The sequence below is a fragment of the Mirounga angustirostris genome, unplaced genomic scaffold, assembly GCF_029215605.1.
Source record: "Mirounga angustirostris isolate CCGP_5_RB_7025 unplaced genomic scaffold, mMirAng1.0.hap1 SCAF_6, whole genome shotgun sequence".
Classification (NCBI taxonomy): domain Eukaryota; kingdom Metazoa; phylum Chordata; class Mammalia; order Carnivora; family Phocidae; genus Mirounga; species Mirounga angustirostris.
Window position 1 is genome coordinate 10303910 of NW_026991714.1, and position 16585 is coordinate 10320494.

General features: G+C 49.8%; 1 non-coding gene across 1 annotated transcript; it reads right to left on the minus strand.

Annotated features, from left to right (window-relative positions):
• Positions 1 to 2853: 2853 nt before the first annotated feature.
• TRNAT-UGU (transfer RNA threonine (anticodon UGU)) lies at positions 2854 to 2926 on the minus strand. Its single transcript has one exon. It is a non-coding gene; the product is annotated as a tRNA-Thr (tRNA).
• Between the last annotated feature and the right edge of the window lie 13659 nt (positions 2927 to 16585).

Genomic DNA, 16585 nt, shown 5'->3' on the forward strand with positions numbered 1-16585 from the left:
TCATTTTTTTCTGTACAATCTTCCTTTGTTTTTTTTTTTAAGATTTTATTTATTTGATAGAGATAGAGAGAGGGAGAGCACAAGCAGGTGGAGTGGCAAACAGTGGGAGAGGGAGAAGCAGGCTCCTAGCTGAGGAAAGACCCCAATGTGGGGCTTGATCCCAGAACCCTGGGATCATGACCTGAGCCAAAGGCAGCCGCTTAACCGACTGAGCCACCCAGGCGCCCCCTGTACAATCTTTCTTCTAAGACATGTGGCACAAATAGGGTCTGGCCTGGAAGTGTTTTGAGCCCTGGGGGGAAGGTGCTCAGAATTCGTGCATCAAAGGACCGTGTCCTTCAGGTTCTAGGCTTCCGCACACAGGTTTTGAATAGGAGGGTGGCGGGTCTAGGGAAGGGAAATGAACAGGTCTCCCTGAAATGCCAGGAAGCTGGGGCGGGGGGGGGGGGGGGGGGGAGAGGCGGCGTATTCCCCTCTGGCAAAGTGGCTTTCTTTTCTGGAAATTGGCTGGCAAGGCCCGTGAGCTGTCACGAAGGGGCCAGTACTGAAAGAACAATCATTTAGGTCATAGCCTAGATGTTTTTGGCTTCCTCAGAGGCGAAGGTGTTGAGAAGTCCAGAAAAAGGCGCACACGCTTGTGCTTGCTCTTTTTAGAGGCCTGCTGGGGGAGAGGGCTAGGGGAGGGGCTGCAAGGAACAGGTCCTGCCAGAGGGAGAGAACTGGGATGCTTCAAAGGCATCTTTTTCCTACTAACTCTGTTACTTGATGACCAAGTAACTCAAAGCAAGCAGTCTCGGTATTACGTTATTTGAGGATCCGAAATGGTTTTGCAAAAAGGCATTCAGGGTCCGTGAAGTGCTGACCCTTCTGTGATCACTATGGATCTTGTTTTTGCACCAGTGGGGCCTATTTCGTCGGGGCACTCTGAGCATTTCACCTCCACAGCATCCCTAGCAGCAGCTATCCTGACCACAGAAGGGCTAGTAACCAACAAAAGTAGGAGTGTGTGTTTCCAGAGCCAGCATCTTACAAGCCAAGATAGAACGTCTGACAGTTCCATCCTTCCCAAAGCTAACTCAGCTTAAGAAATACATTCTCTTAAGACAAATACCATATGATTTCACTCAGATGTGGGATCTAAAAAACAAATGAATAAACAAAAAGCAGAATCAGACCTATAAATACAGAGAACAAAGTGGTGGTGGCCAGAAGGGGGGGAGGGGGCAGGGGCAAAATGGGTGAAGATGGGTGGGAGGTACGGGTTTCCAGTTATTGAATAAATGACGGGACTAAAAGACACAGCTTAGGGAATATAGTCAATGATGTTGTAATAGGGTTGTATGGTGACAGGTGGTAGATACACTTGTGCTGAGCACAGCATAGAGAAGGTGAATCACTATGTTGTACACGTGAATGCAACTGTCAGCTATACTCAGAGCAGAATTAAAAGAAAGAAAGAAAAAAGAAAAGAGAGAGAAAGGAAGAAAGAAAGCAAAAGAGAAAGAAAAAGGTAAGGAAGGAAGACCTTGCCTTCTCCTGTGGAATTTAAGATTATGTTGGGAAGATACTTAATTTCACTTCAACCAATGCCATACTTATCTGCAAATACAGTACTGACTCTGGGAAACCCACGCATGAAGGAGACTGCCCACCGGTTTACTTGATGTGAGCACAGGTTAAGAATTAACTTGAACTCAAGGTCACAGGACTCAGGCTCTCTAAAGCTACACTATCCCACGGAAATAGGAGTGTTGCAAAGGGGAGCCATGGATGTGATGTTAAGTTTTCCAGTAGCCACATTAAAAAAATAGGTAAGATTAATGTAACTACATATTTTATTTAATCCACTGTATCTACAACACTATTTCAGCACGTGGTCAATTAAAAATTACTAATGGGGGAGAGTTTACGTTCTCTTTTTGGTACTGTATTTTCTAGATCCGATGTGTTGTAACTCTTGCACACAGCCCAACCCAGATTAGCCCCATTTCAGACCCTCAGTGGCGCGGAGGCTAGCGGCTACTTTGCAGATAGCCCGCTATCAGCCCCTGGCCCTGAAATACGGGAAAAGAAATCCAGGGTGGGGAAAATCCGCCTAGTCTGAAAAAGACTGGTGGCGGCAGTCCCGGGCGTTCTGGAATCCAGGGAACCACGGAGGAAGGGGAGCGGCTGCACACACTGGCTTCCCAGCAGCCGGGGGCTGTTTACTTTCGGGAGCCGCTCCTCCTCCCTCTGCAGGGGCAGGCGCTCCGAGCGGGGCTGGGCGCGGGGGCGCGGCTGCCACGTGGCGGCCACCGCGCGGCTTCCGCCCCCGCCACGCTGGCCGCGCTCGGGCCCGGGCAGGGCGGGCGGCGGGACGCGCGCTCGCCGGCCTCCCGGGAGGCGAGTGGGAGCCGGCGCGACAGCGCCGCCCGCCGGCCGCGCGGCGTCACTGCAGGCGCAGCGCCGGCCCCGCCCCCCGGCAGCGCCCTAGGCCCGCCCCGCCCGCCGCCCCGGGAACCCGCCGCCGACGCCCCCGAGCTTCTCCTACTGCGGGCTTGGGGCTCGACTTGCAGGGCGTTGAAAACGAGCCCTGCGTCTCCTTTGTCGAGGACCGCGTCCCACGTCCCGGTAGCGCTGGGGTCGCCGAGGACGGCTTTCCTTCTTTTTCCTGCTCTTTGTGTCGGTCCAGGATTTTCTCTTCCGGGTCACCTCTAACTCACTAGAAGGACGCCCATCATTTGCATTTCAGGAGGAGTAATTTTTACTCCTGCCAGAACTAGCGTTTTCAGAAATCGCTTTTCTATTTTGGAATTTCTGTTCCGTGAAGGGAGGAATTAAAGAAGAAAAAAAAGGCAGAGGCGAGCGAGCAAGAGGCCCCAGCGAGGATCGAACTCGCGACCCCTGGTTTACAAGACCAGTGCTCTAACCACTGAGCTATGGAGCCTACCCGTTACCTGGCTTGTCTTAATTCAGGGACATTGGAAGCAATATTGCTTTGGCTGGCAGTCTGAAAGCTGACCTCATGCATCCATTATCAGTTATAATCGGAAAGACTATGAAATGTTAGAGAAAAATGCCTACAATATGACAAGCATTAAAAAAGGCCCCCTTATGTCAAACTCCTATGTTTATGATTACAAAACACTAAATCTTACCTGCGTAAGTTATGTGTACAGATGGGGCTGGAAGGGAAAACGCAAAACTGAAATCGTGTTCTGATCGTATTCTGAGTGGTTCTTTTACATGTGAAAAAAGCCTCCGAGCCATTGTTTATAGGACACATTGTATCAAGTTTAGTACTTACTGGGAAGTTATGAGGGGGTGTCTCTGCTTCTCATACATTAAATAAGTTATTGATTATGGATGAGTTAATTGATTTAACAGTATTTATTGAGTACTTGCATTGCTCTAGACTTTGGAGATAGGGTGGATAAGTAACGCTCTGTCTGGGATCACGAACTATGCCTCATTCTTTTTTGCTTAAAGAACTGTTTATTGAGGGAATGAAGTTATGGTCACAGCATGACCCATTCCCGCAGAAAGGACAGAATGAAGGTCATGCTGCCCAGTGGTCTGCGGGCCTCTCTCCCTTACCTCCTACCACTGTCTGCTCACGTTCACTTGCTCAACAGAACCTTTCCTGACCCTCTATTTGAATGCACTGTAGTCCTTACCCCGTCCCTTTTACCCCGTACTATGTGAACCTTCTTTCCTATTAATGTGCTTTATTGGTCTTTTTTTGGTCTCTCCCTGTTAAGAGTGTCAGCTCTTTGAGCCCTAAGGGTTTTGTGTGTAACACACAGTAGGTGCTCAGTAATGCGGAATGACTGACATCTGTGTTCATTCTGTAAGCCAGGAGAAATCGGGGAGGTGCTTGGGGAGAAGGTTTCTCATCTCAATTCCACTTCCACTGCCTCTCCATCCAAGCTGGAATTTTGTTTACACCCTTTGCATTGTCTCATGGTTCTGGAGGCTACAAGTCCAGTTCAAGACATGGGCAGGGTTGTTTCCTTTTGGAGGGCTCTGAGGGAAGGACCCACCCCAGCCTCTCTCCTTGGCACTTGTAGATGGCCGGCTTCTCCCTGTGTTTCTCAACATCCTCTTCCCTCTGTGCGTGTCATTTCAAATTCCCCCTCTTTATAAGGACACCAGTCCTATTGGATTAGGGCCCACCTCGCTTTAACTTGATCACCTCTGGGAAGACTCTGTCTTCACATCGGTCACACTCCGAGGTACTGGGGGCTAGGGCTTGCACCCAAGAATTTTGAGGGGACACAATTTCTCAGTAACAAATGCAGTCAGGCTTTCAGTTAAGGCAGAAGCAAGGCCTCCTTCATTCCCTTGACCCTGTCTGCCTCTGGTTAGCAGACCGCACCAGCGATTTTCACTTGCTTTCCCCCCACCTCTTCCCCAGACCAAATGATGAATCCCCAGCACGTCTCAGCAGGAGGAGAGATGTGATAGAAAAATAGAGCCTCTCCTTATCTCAGTTCTAACTTGTGATCTGTAGGATAAAGGCTATAAAGATAAAGGACAAGGTGAAGGAAAGCTAAGGAGGGTGGACATCCTATAAAGACTTCAGTCTGCTTTTGTGTAGCATGGTCTTAGAAGAAAAAGTCTGGGAGGCCTTTCCACCAAATCTTATGCCCCCTCCTCCTCCCCATCCCTCCTGATGGGGCTTTATAGCCCACGTACGCATTCACCACCTGTGAAATGGAGGTGATCATTTTGGCTCTATCTCAGAGCAGTTTGGGGGATTCAACCCAACAATGAACTTGAAAGTGCTAGGAAATTGTGAAGTGCCAGAAACAAACATGATAGGGAGGGAAGGCATCCTAGGGTCCAGTTTGGGTGGAGGGAGAGGATGAGATGGAAAATAGAAGTCTCAGCAGCATCCCTTGGCTGTTCTATGTTCTTTTTGTTTTAAGGTGACAGTTTCCTTTGCTCACCCCTGCCCTCATTCTCTCCAGATGAGTCTAGGGCTGGAGTAAGCAGGAGGGATAGCTCCTCCCATTGGCTTGGGGCAGGGGCTCCCACCCTCTCTCTCCCTCTCCTTGGGATCACTGTCCCACATCCTCTCCTCCTGGGAGGAGGCCATCTATGTCCCCAAAGTCAAACTCAAGGTCAGAGGGTATGAGGGTGCCAGGGCTAGGAGGGACTTCCAAGCTCATCTAGCCCCGGTTCATTTTGAAGACAGGGAAGCATTGGCCCAGGAGGGGGAGGGGCTTGCCACATCGTGTAGTACAATGGTTGGCAGAAGGCACACTGCAGTTGTGGGGTTTGAGACTCCCCATGGTTTTTGTTTCCTACTGTGAAGGCTGGTCAAAGAAAGTTAAAAAACAAAACAAAAGACAAAGCAAACTAAGCGCAAACACGTATGTAACCTAGCCAACCAACCCACCACCCAAAACAGAGGGCAAAGCGGCTTTCTGAATTTGTCCAAGATAAAGTAGGCTCTTTAGTGCAGACCCCAGGGGTGGTGGTGGTGGTGGTGGGTCAGGACAGGGAAGGAGGGAAGAAGGTGGAGGGTCCTCCCTCTGATCTGGTCCTTCCTTATACCCACCCACAACCCAGCTAGAGGTGGAAGGTGGGGGATAGGATCCCCAGGGCCAGCAGAAACCCAGAGGGAGGGAAGAACAAAGCTAAAGAAGGAGAGGGGGAAGGAAGCAGGATGCTGTTCTTGTTGCTTTATAAACCCAACACAGATTTACATGAAGCTGGCCACCTGGCCCAGGCGTCTGAGCTCTTCTACCCCACTCCCCGCCAAGCCCCTTTCCCCCAGTTGAATGGGGAGGCCAGCAGGAACCCAGGGCACAGACAGGAGGGCTTTAGTAAACCTGGGATGCTGGGGTCAGGGGCTCTGGTCCCAGCTGACCCTCTCCTCCCATTTGCCTGGATCCTTGGTGGGAGGGGCTGTACCATCCTCCACAATAACTGAGGACACACAACCCTTCTCACCATCCTAGATGGAAAAGTCTTAGGGTAGACAGCTCAGAAAGTGGGTGGGCAGCTCAGTAGTGAATGCCTGCCAGACTTCTGCGGGCCCAATGGAATGCACTCACTTATTAAAATCATTGTAACAAATTCATCTCCTGGATATTGATCCTATCCCACACCAAGTAGCCTTCTCTTGGGTAGGTTTTTAATTAGATTGCTGGGCTTTTGGGTGGACTCCATGGAAGGACTGCAATTTTGAGTCTGGAGATAATGTGCACCAGCCGTGCAGAGATGGCATTGGGTCAGGTGCTCGGCCACCTGGCAATACGACGGGGGCTACCGGTGGTGTTTAGGTTGTTCTGGGATGGAGGAGTCTGGTGGGGTGAGGACTGAAGAGAAGGATGAAGAAAATGCATCCTAACCCCACCACCAAGATACCTGGTTTGCAGGACGAATTTACTAGCTCAGACAAAGTCCCGTTTAGTGGGCTCCCCGCCAGCCTTGCGTCTCTTCCCTTCCAGATCAAACGCAGGGGGCCGGCGGGCAGGGGAAAGATCTTGGGCTTTGGGGTCAGTTCGAATCCGGGGACTCGCGGAGACACCGGGTCCCGGCCACCTTCCGCTGAATTGCAGAGGGTGACAGGCTGCCCCTGGGGTGAGCTCGGGCAGGAGCGGCAGAGGGACCTGGTTCCTGGCCCAGTTCTGCCCCCTGCTGGCGGCACCGGAGTCACCGTACTCTCAAGGCTCGGGTTCTTCGCGGGTGCCGAGGGGCTGAAGGGTGGTGCTGCCCAGGGTGGACGCGGCTGTAAGGCGGTCAGCGGGGCGGCCCCGCCTCCCCTCCAGGTACTGCCCACCTGGACGTGCGCGGCCCCGTCCGCTTTCTTGCCTTCCCTCCGGTTGCGACGGACGAGCTCTCCCTGGCCCCGGAGAAAGCCGTCCTCCCCTCCCTTCTGTGCTCTTCGGCAACCCCGCCATCCCCGCTCTGCCCTTGATCCCTGAAACATCCGGCCTCTCACTCTGCACAGGACCCTTCCCATCAGCTTTATGGAGAGAGCCCTGGGAAAGCATCAGATGAAAGAAAAGCATCAGAAAGTATCAGATGAAAGAAAAGGACATAAAACCCTCCACTCCAATGAGTTGTCTGCACGGGTTCCCTCGTTCCTCACCTCCCACCCACTCCACTTGTCCTCTGTCTTCTATACCTCGCCCACCCCCACCCCCAGGTCTGCGTGGATGAACCTTGGTGTTTTGGCGGCGTTTGTTCCCACTGTCCACTTTCTCCTCCCTAAAGACTCTTTTCTGTGTCCCTTAGGGCCCACACTCCTGAGTCCGCCCACTTCCCAGGAAGCTGCTTGTCAGCCGTCTTTGCAGCCCTCCCTTCCCTGGGGCAAGGGGAAGGGTGCGCAGGGGCCAGCCTCCTGCATGGGAGTTGTGGTGCGTCTCCGCCCGTTTGGGAGGCAGTGGTGAGCCAACCCAGAGGTGGTCTCTGCCCTTGCAGAGCTCATGCGCCAACCGGGGAAGCCACCGTCATTCGGATAACTGGTGCAATCACAGAGACCACCGCGGGGGAACGGGAACAGTGAACAGTGAATACAGACAGCTCGGTTTCCTCACATGTAAAACGGGATGATGATGATGGTGATGATGATGATGATGATTACAAAAATAATGTGAACATTAATAGCCTCTCATGTGGGTACTTGGGAAAAATAGATGAAAGTAGATGAAAATAGATGAACTTGGCATCTGGGGAGTACTTCATGGATACACATTGCTTTTATTACCAGTTGTACCTAGAAGTAGTGTGTGAAACCCCCCTGTTGTGAGAGGGTCACTCACAGAAGGCTGGGTGGCAGGAGGTGGAGGAGGGGATGAAGAGCATGGGGCTCAGAGGGCCCAAAGCCCCTGTTCTGTAGCCAGAGCTCTTCTCGGGCACCTGCTGAGTGAGACGTTGTCACTCTCCTTTGGGAGCTGACATAGGAGTTGGTGAGTCATGCCCAGAAAGGGGAGATTCTCTCACCTCTTGAAAGACCGCGGATTAGAATTAACCTTATTCAAGTCAGACAGGGCAAGCACTCAACGAGGCCAGGAAGAGGATAGTCTTTCAGATGACGCAGCGTCTTCTGTCATTTTCCCTGCCCCCTGCAGTCCTTTGGAGGAGTTTCCAACCCCCAGCTACCACAGGACAGTGGGGTGGGGGTCCATAGTTTTGGTGGGCAGAATGATACTGGAGATGGTTAATTCAGGGACTGGATGGCAGTTGAGACACTGAGAGCCTCTCAGGAAATTGTTCAAGGCTTTTGGGGCAGTCTTATGAGACCAGGAAACTCCCCCAAAGAGCTCTTATATGTCCTATGATCCTGGTGGGAAGGGAGAAAAGAAAGCATCCAGCCTAAGGGGAGTTGGGCCCAAAGGCAGAAAGACAGAACTTGAGAGTCTTAGAGTTCATCCAGCCCCATGGGTCTCAATTCTGGCTGCACATTAGTTATCTTGGGGCTTAAAAAAATGTCATTACCCAAGCCCCAGAAATTCTGGTTTAATTGGCTTGGGGTGAGGCCTAGGCATTCCTTGTTCAATGCTCTCCACGTGATTTCAGTGTGTAGCCACAGCTGAGAACCTGATCGAACCAATCCTTTTTGTCTTGTAGATGAACAAATGGGGACTTTGAGAGCTTAAATAATTGACCCCAAATAAAGACCTTACAGTCAGTTATTGGCCCCAGGGTCTGAACTCAGACCCAGGGCTCTCTCCATTAGCCTATAGCAACATCTCCTCAGCACCAACACTCAGGATTGGTGTTCCTAGAGAGAATAGCTACAATATTTATGGCTGCAAATATGAATCCGGACCTAGTATTCGAACAGTGTTAGCATACTCTAGGAGGACTGTTGAGAATGGAGACTGTTCCGGAAACATCTGTGATCTGTGGTCCCAGGATCTGGAGATGGTGACAGGCTCAGGTTTCGGAGTCACAAAAGCCTGGTTTTAAACGGTAACTCTTCCACTACCATCTGTGTGACCTTGGCCACTTTACTTAACCTCTCTGAGCTTCAGTTTCCTTATCTGCAATGTAAATATTTCCTTAGAGAGTCAACACCGATTGGTTTCTTGACCGCAAAGATTAGATAGAATATTGTCATAAGGCCGTTAGCATACAATTTGTGCCTTTTAAGTGGTAGCAGTCATAGCAGTTGTTGTTATTAGTATTATTGTTATTCCGGTGTACTTGCCTTCTAGAACAGTGACTCTCAAGCAGGGTGATTTTGCATCCCCAGGGAGCACTGGGCAACATCTAGAGATAGGTTGATTGTCATAATGGGTGGGGAGAGGGATGCTACTGACATTTAGTGGGTACTGGTCAGAGATGCTATAAACATTTCCAGTGTGTAGGACAGGTCCTCCCCTCCCCTCCCCCCAGAGTTGTCTAACCTAGTGGTACCAAGGATAAAAAACCCTGCTGTAGGTCACCTGGGTGGCTCAGTCGTTAAGCATCTGCCTTTGGCTCAGGTCATGATCCCAGGGTCCTGGGATCGAGCCCCACATCGGGCTCCCTGCTCGGCGGGAAGCCTGCTTCTCCCTCTCCCACCCCCCCTGCTTGTGTTCCTGCTCTCGCTATCTCTCTCTCTGTCAAATAAATAAATAAAAAAAATCTTAAAAAAACCCCAAAAAACCCTGCTGTAGGTATCTGAAAAGAGTTGGGATTTTGAAGGCCAGAGCTATTGGGTGGTATTAGGATGACAGTTCTTGGTTCTTTTTTTTTTTTTTTAATTTACTTTACTTTATTTATTTATTTATTTATTTATTTATTTATTTATTTACTTTCTTTTTTTTAAAGATTATTTATTTATTTGACAGTTCTTGGTTCTTGCGCTGATGAGGAGGCGGGGGGACGGCGAGTTTAGGGGACAGTGAGCAGCTCCATCTCTACTTTCAGTCCCCACGGAGGATGGACTTTCTACTTCTTGGCATATGAGTCCCTGTAGTAACCTGCTGGCGGTAATGACACTGGTGTTTAGACCCCTGAGAGGTGCTGTGAGGATAATCCTGCACCTAGAGCTTGGGGATGCTGGTACGAAAGGCTTAAATAACGCCAAGACGATTGCATCAGGTCCCACGGGAGGGCTGTCTTTCTCCACGGTTGTGTTCTGGGCACCTGGGACTTGGATGAGGTCTCCCCTCTCTCATGAGCTCATCATTTATAAATGACAGCCACCAAACTTGGAAAGTATGACACCGAGTTGGCAAGTGGAAAATTTACTCAGCTTTCTCGCCGGAGCCTTGTGCCTTAACTTATTTATCTTAAAGAGAAGATAAGCAGAACACTGCCAGGCCAGCTCTGTTACGTGAGGAGGGAAGAACGCGTGTAAAAATTCTCCCGAAGAGCACGAAACGGTCAAGGTTATCGCGGTGATTGACTTCGGCTGCAGTGGAGAGCGCGGGCACTAGGTGGCGCTACGCTCTCACGGCAGAGGCGAGCTCTCCCCTGGACGCACGGTATGAATGTCGGTGATGGAGCGCGTACACCCCAGAGTGAAAAATACAGTAACGGGAAAGATCTAGTTCTTAAAATAAGTCAGCAGCCCAGTGAAGCAAATACTGCATGGCAGGTACATTTTCTTGCTTGAACTGGTGGAAAAGGGCATTAACTGCCTACAGGCATCTGGCTACAGATATCAAACGATAAAAATACACAATTAAATGAAACCACGCAGCAGGCCCGGCCTCAGAAGGGAATGAGGACCGATAGGTCTGGGATCTGGCACCGACGTTCCTCCCTAATGACCGTTGTGTAAATGCGCATTGTCACGTGGAGACTCTTTTCATTGTCTGGTTGGCTCTTCCCCAACGAGGAGAGGGCTGGCCCCTCGCTTAGGTGCCACCTTTGCCGGCCTTCGTGTTCACCGGTTGGGACGGGGATCACGTTCGTTACCTATGTTAGAAGGTAAGCCAAGTGAAGATCACAGGAGGCGGTGGGTGGCCGTGAGAAGGGGGAGGCGCAGTCTGAGTGTTGTCATGGTGACGGGCCATCCACCTGCTCAGGGGGGCCAGAGTGGTCTCCTCGGGCAGTCTAACTCCACTGTGGGGGGATTCGGACTCCCTGGATCCGAGGCAAGTTCACAATCATCTTGACCTGCCCACACTCTTGTAGCCCTCTCCGTGGAGTCTCAGGTTGGCTGTGCTTTAGGGAGGGTCGGAGCAACAGGCCCGAGAGGGTGGTTTGGGGCCCAATAGTCCTGCATTCCAACTCCGCCACCAACTAGCTCTTTGACCTAGGAAATGTCATTTCACTCAAGCCTTGGTGAAAAGGTAATCTGTAAAAGGTGGATAAATGGGCAGGAAGCTTGCAAGAACTGCTCCAGATGAGCTCACAGCAGTCGGAAACTGGGAAGACTTGCAAATAAAGGGGCCAGAGAGCCCCATGTGTCACTGGAAGAAGTGTTACTCCCAGAGGAGGGACCTCGAACGGACATGGGCAAATGCCCTTTTCGACACTTTTAGCTCTTCATTTTTGCTTGTGGCTGCCTAGCCTTGGTCCCTACCCATGCTTAATAAATTGTTAGTTTATTCTCCCGTTCTTGGGTTTCTTGACCTCTAATAAGGGAACCGTAGCTGTCACGGTCGGAGCGGCGGGCATAGCATGTGAGGACTTTAGGAACAGTTACCCCCTCAGTTCAAGGTGCGCACGTACCTGCAAAGCAAGTGTCAACACCCGAGGAGATGCCAGTGAGTCCTGTGGACAGTCCCCTGACTGGTGGGCAGGAGAGTCTGGAGGCTAATTCCGGTCCGTCGGAGAAAGCAGGTGGGCACAAAACTCAGCTGCCGCATATGAGAAGCAGAGGTTCTGCCTTTTCCCTCAGATTATAAAGTGTCTCGAAGCTGCTCTGGAAAGAATATGCTGTGAGTTCTTGTTCAGTCATTAATGATACTTCAAAGGACATACACACGCACATACCCTCTTTCCCATAGATGCAGAGCTTCATTTTTATTCCAAGTCGCACGCATTCATTGTGTTATAAACAGCCATGGACTCAACTGGGTGTCCTGCAGGGTAGCTGTCCTCATGGCCAGTTAAGAAATTCGCCAACATGTAAAGGGCACGTGAGCCGGCTGGTCCAGGCCCGACAGAGTGGCCCCTTTCCGCTCCCATTTGGTTTAGAACAGGCCAGACCCCTAGCCCTGGGATGTTAAACCAGGGCCGTGTGGGCCAGTGATGCCTCAGCGTTGAACACTCACCTTCCAGCAGTGACGAAGTGATAGCTGTCTCCAGCACCCTTCTGAGGTCAAACCTTTGGGTTGGAAGTGATTCTTGAGATAAGTCTGATTTCCAGGTGGTTAGCATCTCACCGTCTCCCAAACTTCATTTCAGGTCCCTTTAGAGCCAAAGATCACCTGGTCTTTCATACTTTGTCTAAGAGTTGAGCCGCTGGGACCAGGATCTCTGGGCTTTGCAGTGTGAAGTACATTGGCCAACTTTGCCTTATATGCTGGTACATTCGGTATCATCAGTTTCAGGTAGGGTGCTTTCGGAAAGGGAACTAACATTTATTGAGGGAACTCTATGTTTCAGGTACTTATTGGGTGTTTTATATACATTGATTTATGTATATAAATAGTATCACTGCAATTAGCCATGATTTAGAAATGTCTTTAAAGATGACCTTGTTTCTAAGTAGGCAGCTTGCAAATGTACTTGGATTTAAAGCTCAGATCTGAGTTCCTTCCAGTGCAGTGTATTGAAGTTTATGCCTTAACCAACACATATTTATTTAAGTATCTTTTCTGCAGGAAATACTGTTCTAGGTAACCTTGAGCAATGCAAAGACATGTGGGCCAGTTCCTGCCCTCGGAGAATTACAGCACAGCGTGGGAGGAAGACTTACACGGACAGAGGTTAATGAGTAATATCAAGTATCACAAATACCCAGTAAGAAGAGATGAAATGTTCACTCAAGGGAGAGACACGTGGGTGGTCAGTGAAAGTTCATGAAGAAAGTGGGAAATGTGTTCCTTCTTGAAATTTGCATAAGATTTGGGTGGAGCCAGATTGGGCCGATTCCAAGTGGAGTTCACAGGGTGTGTTCCACGGACCCAGTGTTCAGTGGTCTCAGCGGTGTGGATTCCTCTGATGGAGAGGTGGCTGAGACCCTTCTCCCTAGAGCCTTGTTTAGAGCTTGGTTCCCACATCCCCAGAATGGCTGGGGGTTCCCTAGAGAAGGAGAATCAACTGGATGACCTCGATGACCCCATCTAGGAGGACTGGTAGGATTTACAAGTCTCTCCCTCAAACCACGGAAAGGTCATGTTGTTGCCTGCAACTCCCCGTACCTGGGGGCAGAGGGTCTAGTCTGTGGACGTCTGTGCTCTCTTTCTCCCAATTCTCCCTGTGGCTTGTGTCTCTTACAGCGAACCCAGGGGGCAGTGGAGTGGGGGTGCACAGACTCTGTATCAAGCAGCCGTATCATTTACTTGCTGTTTGACCTTGGCCGAATTGCTCTATAAACTGCAGTCTCCTTATCTGTAAAATTCAAATTAATACCAGTTTCTGCTTTTTAGGGTTACTCTGAAGCTTAGGTTGGGTTGCGCCTAAAACCATTTTATACAGTCCTGGTCCGCATGAGTAAAATGCATAGCTCGGTTAGCTCTTGGTTGCTCTCATGAAATGCTTGCTGTTTGAAACAAGTACAAGTGCTTTCAGAGTATCCACGGCCTCAGCATCTGAGTTATTCTCCTCCTATTGGCTTTACAATGACCATCTTTGCCTGTAGGCTTTCCAGTGTCTTTACTCGAATGACAAATGTTCGTCGAGAGCCTATAACGTGCCAGGGAGGCACTGGGTGTCCAGTGATGGATGATGCAGACATTGTTGCTGTCTTGTGAGTGTGCCCTGCGCTTCCCGCTGTGGGCTGTTCCCAGGTGCTCTAGAGAGGGACTGGGAGCAGAAGCCCTTTCCATGGGGCGGCCGGTGACTGCCAGGATGACCTCTCAGCTGGTGAACTGTGATTTTCTGGGGGGTCTTCACCTGCGGCTGCTTCTCTCTGCCATGGACTTACCTCTCTGCCTTCTCAGGGCTCAGACATCAGCCACCCACCAATACACCTTCTGTTTGTGAAGGCGCTCTGAGAGCCTTAATAAGAACACGACACCCCATTCCCAGGTGAGGCTCAGTCTTTTGGGCTGTGGATTGGGAATGTTCTTTTAGTCTCTCTACTGACAAATCCTTCCTGATTTGAGGGCAGTTTATTGGGGCTCAGGTCTGGTTATGTGTTAGAACCACCTGGGAGCTTTGAAAAGATGCTGATGAGCTGGAGCCCTCCCTGGACCGACAGGATCAGTGTCAGGAATGGGGCCTGGGCATCGTGTATTTTTAATGTTTCCCAGGTGGTTCTAGTGGCATTAGGATTGAAAGAAGTTCTTGTCAAAACCTCGCAAGAGAGAATCTCCCTAGACTTGGGCTTTCAGCAGGCAGTTTGTGGGTGATCATTGGGGAGATGGTCTTAAATAGATTTCCCCAATTTTTTCCCCAGACTTCCTCCTGAGGGTTTGAAGTGTTGGGTTCAGAAGATCTTCTTCTCAGATACAACTTCTGACATCTTTTTCCAAGTGAACATGCTTTTTATTTTTTAATGAGTTCTGGAAGCTCTTTGCAGAGATGAGGTAACCTCTTTCCTATACAATGGGACCAAAATAATACATAACTTCTCACCTATAAGATGAGACATTACAAGAGCAAAATGAGTGGGGTTAATTGATGGAAGAAATTAAAAATTTATTAAGTACTTTTTATGTGCCATGCATAGTGCTTAGGGTATGTGTGTGTGTGTGTGTGTGTGTGTTTATACCCACACATATATATACAAGATGAATGGAATTTGGTTACCACACTGGAGGAACTATCAGTCTAATGGGGAAAAAGTCCACCTTTTGGGAAAGCACAGCAGGGCAGGTGGTAAAAACTGACGGCTTAGAGTTTGTGTGGGCTCTGCAGCCAGCCCGTCTTGTCTGGATTTGAATTCTGGCTCTTAAACTTTTGAAAAGGCATTTGACCTTGAGGGACCTTGGTTTCCTTCTCTGTAAAATGGGGGACAAGACTCAGACCTGGTCGACTGGGTTGTCGTGAGGATGAGGTAGGTAACATAAATAAATTATGTAGAATAATTCCTGGAAAAGAGAAAGCCCTAGATGCAGGAGAGTAATTATTGTTGGGAGAGAACAACAGGAACCAGTACGACATTTCCCATTTTCAATGATATTCAAAGACTCTGAAATGGCAGCCCAACAATGAGGGAGGCGGACTCCCTGCATTTCAGATGTAGGGAGTTTGGCGGTCCATTCCCTTCATCATCGCTAGCCTTGTCTGTGATTTAGATGCTGTGAGAGCCTCCCTGGGTATGTTTTGAACCTTTGTGAGTCTTTTTTTTTTTTTTTTTAAGATTTTATTTATTTATTTGACAGAGAGAGAGCAGGAGAACACAGGCAGGGGGCAGCGGCAGAGGGAGAGGGAGAAGCAGGCTCCCTGCTGAGCAGGGAGCCCAATGCGGGGCTCGATCCCAGAACCCTGGGATCATGACCTGAGCGGAAGGCAGACGCTTAACCAACTGAGCCATCCAGGCGTCCTGAACCTTTGTGAGTCTTGGTGTTACCATCTGTTAAATGGGAAGAGTTGTCTATTTTGCCAAGCTAGCATGAGGATGAGATCCCCACACGGGGCTTCTCAGCCTAAGTGCTCAACAGATGGGTCTTCATTCTGCAGAGATGAGTGTGTGCTTCCCTGGAGCCAGGCATTGCCCTACACGTGGGGATATTACTAAGCTTGGAGGAACGCAGCTGGGGGTGGAGTGTGGGGGGATGAGGATTTTGAGACTGAAACTTGGTAGCATTAATCCTTATTTTCAAAGCTCTTTTCTCCAATTCATCTATGTCCCCCCAGCTGATACGACTGTACTTTGCGTTTGACTTGGCGGGATTAAGTGTGCCACCAGATTCAGGGGACAGCGGTGAAGGTGAGCCGTGTGACATTCTCATCTGCATGACGGGATAAACTGTCCTTGAATCTAATCCATAAACTAAAGTGTAAAGCTATCAGGCAGGTCTCTAGGCAGAGCTTTATTGGACCGAAGTGTCTAGAGTGGCTCCATACCTGAAAGACAGCGTGGAAAGACTGAGCGTGCATATTAATTCCCTGTCTCTGCAAAATGAAATCCACTTTTGAGCAGTACCGGCTGGTTTCGCAACATGCCAGCGTCTATCGCTGGTGCGTGGAAGCGATTGTGATCACAGAATACGCTTTTCGGGCTCCCCTATGGCCTTGGGGAGGCCGTGCCCTCTTCGCAGGGTGGTTTGCTCTCTGGCTGAACTGCTCTCGGTGGCTGTTTCTAACTCTGCCAGGTGGCCATGGGAGTCCTTCCCCTGCTGCCTCTACAGAGGTGTGTGAAGTGGAGAAATGGCCTGGAAATTTCTCTGCAGCTACAAATGGGCTCAAAAATCTCTATGAAGAGTAAATTGGTATGTAAGGCATAAAATGAGACAAAAACCTGAAAAATATGCTTAACCGTTCACCCCTCTCCTTTCCCTTTTGGCCCCAATTCCTTCCTGAGACGTAAGTGCTAGGAACATCAGCAGAGACATGAGTAGTGAAGGCTGAGACAGTGGGTACCGCGTCTAGGAAA